The sequence below is a fragment of the Salvelinus namaycush genome, chromosome 36 (genome assembly GCF_016432855.1).
Source record: "Salvelinus namaycush isolate Seneca chromosome 36, SaNama_1.0, whole genome shotgun sequence".
NCBI classification, from domain to species: domain Eukaryota; kingdom Metazoa; phylum Chordata; class Actinopteri; order Salmoniformes; family Salmonidae; genus Salvelinus; species Salvelinus namaycush.
Window position 1 is genome coordinate 16,676,299 of NC_052342.1, and position 6,914 is coordinate 16,683,212.

The 6,914-nt window shown below is 41.1% G+C and overlaps 1 long non-coding RNA gene across 1 annotated transcript; it reads right to left on the minus strand.

The window, feature by feature from the left end:
* Positions 1 to 5,703: 5,703 nt before the first annotated feature.
* On the minus strand, positions 5,704 to 6,412 carry LOC120030139. The gene is made up of 3 exons (XR_005473629.1): positions 6,353 to 6,412; positions 6,132 to 6,176; positions 5,704 to 5,974 (listed from the first exon to the last, which is right to left on the minus strand). It is a non-coding gene; the product is annotated as an uncharacterized LOC120030139 (long non-coding RNA).
* Positions 6,413 to 6,914: the final 502 nt, after the last annotated feature.

Here is a 6,914-nt window from a genome sequence, read left to right on the forward strand (position 1 = left end):
TATTTCATATTCTCTTTCCTTCTCCTCATTGTCTCTCCATATCCTCTCCTCTCCACCCCTCTCCTCTCTTCTTTCTCTTCCCACTCCCTACTCTTCTCACTGTGTTTTCCTGTAGACTGAGTGTTGGAAAGAGTACAATGAGAGAGAGACTGTAAAAGAGGACTGGAGTGTAGAGATGTACCGTTTAGACAGATGATGCTTCTTTTCTAACCTGAGCAGGGAGGTCAGTGTGTGTGTTTTTGTGTGCAAGTACATATTCTTCTGAAAAAAGTGTATGAAAGTGACACAGCCATTATTTTATTTTATCTCCACCTCCCTGTCAGAATGTCTCCCTCTCTGTCAGAATGTCATCCTCTCTGTCAGAATGTCATCCTCTCTGTCAGAATGTCTCCCTCTCTGTCAGAATGTCATCCTCTCTGTCAAGTGTCTCCCTCTCTGTCAAGTGTCTCCCTCTCTGTCAGAATGTCATCCTCTCTGTCAGAATGCCACCCTCGCTGTCAGAATGCCACCCTCGCTGTCAGAATGCCACCCTCGCTGTCAGAATGCCACCCTCGCTGTCAGAATGCCACCCTCGCTGTCAGAATGCCACCCTCGCTGTCAGAATGTCATCCTCTCTGTCAGAATGTCATCCTCTCTGTCAGAATGTCTCCCCCTCTGTCAGTGACTCTGTAGTGGGTTGTTGTTGAAGGCCCAGGCAGGGGTGTCACGCACACCAAAAATCTGAGGGGGCACAAAGTAGGGGGTGGTCCAGAGGGGGGCTAAGTTGGAGAATTTTGTATTTAAAAATACATTGTCTATTCTGCATATCTAAGCATACCTCTTGAGCTGCCTGTATCCTCCTGACTGGTGGAATGTGAGTTCTCAGTATATTTAGTTATTGATTGCTTTTCTAAAGTCTACCAACCTTGTCAGCCAGCATGCTAGCTAAGATAATTAGACAAGCTAGCTACTCTAATTTGATTGATAGCCTGAAATGACTTGTTGGTAGCTGCTTTTAGCAACGCTAGGAATTACACAATAGCGTTTCTGGGAATTAGATTGCAAAAAAACGTAATAGTTCCCCTGGATGCGAAAAGTTACAATTACATTTCAATTTACTCTGTTGATTGTCTTTAGGCTTGCTCCTTATGGGAACTTGAGACAAAAAAACATCTAATGGAACATATAATTAAACAGAATTTTGAAGACCCATACATTTTCTCTTGCTTTTTTTGCAGGTATGGCGCATATGCAGGACTTTTATTTTAACATGAGGTAAGCGGAGAAGAAGTGGGTCCTTTTCCAACAATGCAGAGTTAAAGATGAAGAAATAGTAACACAAGGAATAAATTCACAATGAATAATGAATAACAATAAGTAAAAATAACAGGGGTACGGGGTAATAACATGCAGGGGTACGAGGTAATAACATGGCTATATACAGGAAGTACCAGTACTGAGTTGATGTGCAGGGGTACGAGGTAATAACATGGCTATATACAGGGAGTACCAGTACTGAGTCGATGTGCAGGGGTACGAGTTAATAACATGGCTATATACAGGGAATACCAGTACTGAGTCGATGTGCAGGGGTACGAGGGGTAGAACAGACCCACGTTTGGAAAGTCTGTTTAATTGATGTTCTATTAGATGTTTTTTCTCAATTTCCCCCTGCGTAAGGACCAACCCTATGGACAATTGGAAGAGTAAGTTGAAATGTAATTGTATTTCACTTCTGGCTTCCGGTGGACTATTCTGTTCTTTGCAAGCTAATTCCTAGCAATGCTAGTGTGTAAATAGGCTACTAGCGTTGCTAAAAGCAGCTAGCTTCTTAACTAGTTATCAGGTTGGAAACATACCTGGGCTAGCTGAAGTCAACTTCATAAAATTTCTAGGTGGCTAGTAGTATTACAGAGAAACAACAAAAACATGGAATTATTATTATTATTATAAAATGTTCTTACAGGACAAATCTGAGGGGGCACATGCCCCTGTGCTCCTTATGGGCATGATGCCTCTGGACACGGGTGTACTGGGCTAAACAGGTATTGGATACAGGTGTCTGCCTCTGAATGGATGGACTACCCAGGGTGGGGGCACCATTGAGGTAACTGAGTTTGATGAGCTTGGATGACTCCACGACCCAATGCCTCAGTGATACAACCTTTTTACCCTGATTCTTGACATTAATGAATGAATTCAGGTGACAGGATACAGGGCTTTAGTGTTCTGTCCTCACAAGAGGTTGTGTCATTACTCTGACATTGACCTGTCCACCAACAACCTGACCTCTCCCTCTCCAGCTTCCTCAACAACAGGCCCAGTGACTACTGAGAAGTAAGTATGACACAAAATGTACTTTAAATTATATTATTTCAAGTTTTAAACAGCATTTATTTTTCTCAGACAATTATTGTTCAGTACATCAGAAATGCAATGTTATGTATACATTTAGTATGAATAAAATGTGTCTCTATAATAATTCAATTTTATCTCTGTTCTTTTTTAGTCAGGTCAGTAAATAAATATAAATTACGGTCCCATTCTGATTTGCTTCTAACAGTACCAAAAATTAGAACAGGACATGGTAGAAATAGTTTTAGTTACTTAGCTCCGTGGTCCTGGAATTCTGTAATGAACATTTTAAAATGTGATGATCTAGTTTCGTTGGTGGAGTTTAAACACTTGATCGATGTATATATCATAGAAGAATGTAATTGTTTTTAGGCCAGCTGTTTTTAGTCAAGACGTTTGTGTTTTTAATGTACAATGTTTTTGTTGTACTGTATGTGTGTTTATAGTTTTGTTTAATGTTGTGTTAGTGTATGTAAGTTGTTTTGTCTGAAACGTTGTTCCCCCTGCTGCTATTGGACCAGGTCTCTCTTGGGAAAGAGATGTTATCTCAATGAGAAAAACCTGTATAAATAAAGGTAAAATATAAAAAATATAAAAAAACTCTCCCTCAGTGTTTCCCTGTTACACCAGATCACAACCCCTGACCTGGCCTGACCTTTGACCCTCCCTCTCCAGTACAGGGGGTCAGTACAGATGTGGCTGCATTCCTGGGGGTCAGTGCTGCTGTCTGTCTCCTGGCTGCCCTGGCGGTAGCCTACAGGAGATACAGTTGAAGTCAGAAGTTTCACAATTCCTGACATTTAATCCTAGTAAAAATTCCCTGTTTTAGGTCAGTTAGGATCACCACTTTATTTTAAGAATGTGAAATGTCAGAATTATAGCAGAGAGAATGATTTACTTCAGGTTTTATTTCATTCATCACATTCACAGTGTGTCAGAAGTTTACATACACTCAATTAGTATTTGGTAGCATTGCATTTAAATTGTTTAACTTGGGTCAAACGTTTCGTGTAGCCTTCCACAAGCTTCCCACAATAAGTTGGGTGAATTTTGGCCCATTCGTCCAGACAGAGCTGGTGTAACTGAGTCAGGTTTGTAGGCCTCCTTGCTCGCACACGCCTTTTCAGTTCTGCCCACAAATGTTCTATAGGATTGAGATCAGGGCTTTGTGATGGCCACCCCAATACCTTGACTTTGTTGTCCTTAAGCCATTTTGCCACAACTTTGGAAGTATGCTTGGGGTCATTGTCCATTTGGAAGACCCAAGCTTTAACTTCCTGACTGATGTCTTGAGATGTTGCTTCAATATATCCATCAATTAGCCTATCAGAAGCTTCTAAATCCATGACATAATTTTCTGGAATTTTCCAAGCTGTTTAAAGGCACAGTCAATTTAGTGTATGTAAACTTCTGACATATTGGAATTGTAATACAGTGAATTATAAGTGAAATAATCTGTCTGTAAACAATTGTTGGAATAATTGCCTGTGTCATGCACAAAGTAGATGTCCTAACCGACTTGCCAAAACTATAGTTTGTTTAACAAGAAATTTGTGGAGCGGTTGAAAAACAAGTTTTAATGACTCCAACCTAAGTGTATGTAAACTTCCGACTTCAACTGTATATACAGTGGGGAGAACAAGTATTTGATACACTGACGATTTTGCAGGTTTTCCTACTTACAAAGCATGTAGAGGTCTGTAATTTTTATCATAGGTACACTTCAACTGTGAGAGAAGGAATCTAAAACAAAAATCCAGAAAATCACATTGTATGATTTTTAAGTAATTAATTTGCATTTTATTGCATGACATAAGTATTTGATACATCAGAAAAGCAGAACTTAATATTTGGTACAGAAACCTTTGTTTGCAATTACAGAGATCATACGTTTCCTGTAGTTCTTGACTAGGTTTGCACACACTGCAGCAGGGATTTTGGCCCACTCCTCCCTACAGATCTTCTCCAGATCCTTCAGGTTTCGGGGCTGTCGCTGGGCAATACGGACTTTCAGCTCCCTCCAAAGATTTTCTATTGGGTTCAGGTCTGGAGACTGGCTAGGCCACTCCAGGACCTTGAGATGCTTCTTACGGAGCCACTCCTTAGTTGCCATGGCTGTGTGCTTTGTGTCGTTGTCATGCTGGAAGACCCAGCCACGACCCATCTTCAATGCTCTTACTGAGGGAAGGAGGTTGTTGGCCAAGATCTCGCGATACATGGCCCCATCCATCCTCCCCTCAATACGGTGCAGTCGTCCTGTCCCCTTTGCAGAAAAGCATCCCCAAAGAATGATGTTTCCACCTCCATGCTTCACGGTTGGGATGGTGTTCTTGGGGTTGTACTCATACTTCTTCTTCCTCCAAACACGGCGAGTGGAGTTAGACCAAAAAGCTCTATTTTTGTCTCATCAGACCACATGACCTTCTCCCATTCCTCCTCTGGATCATCCAGATGGTCATTGGCAAACTTCAGACAGGCCTGGACATGCACTGGCTTAAGCAGGGGGACCTTGCGTGCGCTGCAGGATTTTAATCCATGACGGCGTAGTGTGTTACTAATGGTTTTCTTTGAGACTGTGGTCCCAGCTCTCTTCAGGTCATTGACCAGGTCCTGCCGTGTAGTTCTGGGCTGATCCCTCACCTTCCTCATGATCATTGATGCCCCACGAGGTGAAATCCTGCATGGAGCCCCAGACCGAGGGTGATTGACCGTCATCTTGAACTTCTTCCATTTTCTAATAATTGCGCCAACAGTTGTTTCCTTCTCACCAAGCTGCTTGCCTATTGTCCTGTAGCCCATCCCAGCCTTGTGCAGGTCTACAATTTTATCCCTGATGTCCTTACACAGCTCTCTGGTCTTGGCCATTGTGGAGAGGTTGGAATCTGTTTGATTGTGTGTGGACAGGTGTCTTTTATACAGGTAACGAGTTCAAACAGGTGCAGTTAATACAGGTAATGAGTGGAGAACAGGAGGGCTTCTTAAAGAAAAACTAACAGGTCTGTGAGAGCCGGAATTCTTACTGGTTGGTAGGTGATCAAATACTTATGTCATGCAATAAAATGCAAATGAATTATTTAAAAATCATACAATGTGATTTTCTGGATTTTTGTTTTAGATTCCGTCTCTCACAGTTGAAGTGTACCTATGATAAAAATTACAGACCTCTACATGCTTTGTAAGTAGGAAAACCTGCAAAATCGGCAGTGTATCAAATACTTGTTCTCCCCACTGTATATATATTTTTTTTAAGTAACCTTTTATTTAACTAAGAAAGTCAGTTAAGAACAAATTCTTATTTACGATGACGGCCTACCCCGGCCAAACCCGGATGACGCTGGGCCAATTGTGCGCCGCCCTAAGGGACTCCCAATCACATCCGGATGAGATGCAGCCTGGATATATGAGGAACAATAAAGGGAAGATTGCAATCATGAAAAAAATAAGCAACAAATGTCAGAAATGTGCAAGTCGTGATAAAATGTAACAGTAACATCCATCTACAGACTGTATGTAGCATTGGATGCAGAGATATAAGGCCCATCCTATGAACACATCCTGCTCAGCTCACGAGTACTTCCTGGTAGGCAGAAGAGGGCGCTTTTGGGCGTCCAACTTTGATCTCGTCATACAGAGTCTGCGGCTAAATGTGACAGACAACCAAGAAGAAACTGTTTCAGCATCATGAAAGGTAGACCATTTCCAAAGTAGACTACATGGCCTGCCATTCACTTATAGACTGTTTTATTTAGATTTTTGCTCAACGATATCAGATATGACCATTCATGTCTCGCTCTCACCTTGTTCAGTCTTGGGTCAGCCAGGTCATCCACTGTCCCTCTTGTCTGGAATAAAAACAGAAATAGGTACTTAAACCCATAAACACAATGGATGAACATTGCACAAAACATCAAAATACTGCACATGTGCAGAAAATACACAGCAATCAGAAATTACAGTTGGCTACACATACATGGGCTTACACAAATTCAGATACATAATAACGGCAATGCATACTTACATCTTTATTTCTTGTACTGCCCATAACATCTGCATATATTGTGTTGTCAATTTGATATACTGTGTTTGACAAGAACAAAATATCAACCAATCAGATAGATACTAAACAGGATATCCATAAACAGGAATTAATAAATGAGACACTTATGAGGCTCCTCTCTCTTTTTCCAATTTCCTTAATATTTCAAGGCCAAAAGTCTCTAATTAGGCTTATGCAACATCATAATCATCCTCAGAATACTTGCAGAGCCATCTGAAATGTTAGTTTATATAGTTGAGGGCCCTATGCTGTACATACCCGTGTTACGGCGGCCCCTGCAGTAATACACTGCCACAGCTACAATGAGGGTCAGCACCACTACAATGCAGATGCTACACCACACCAGCCCTGTAAGACAGTCAATAATAACACCCATATCAATGTTATGCTATTAGACCATACAGTATAACTACAGTCATCGCCAAAATGATTTGCACCCTTAATAAAGATGAGCAAAAAAGACTATGAAATGAATCATTCAAATACTGAGCTATATTGTATGCTCGAAACAATTTGGGAAATT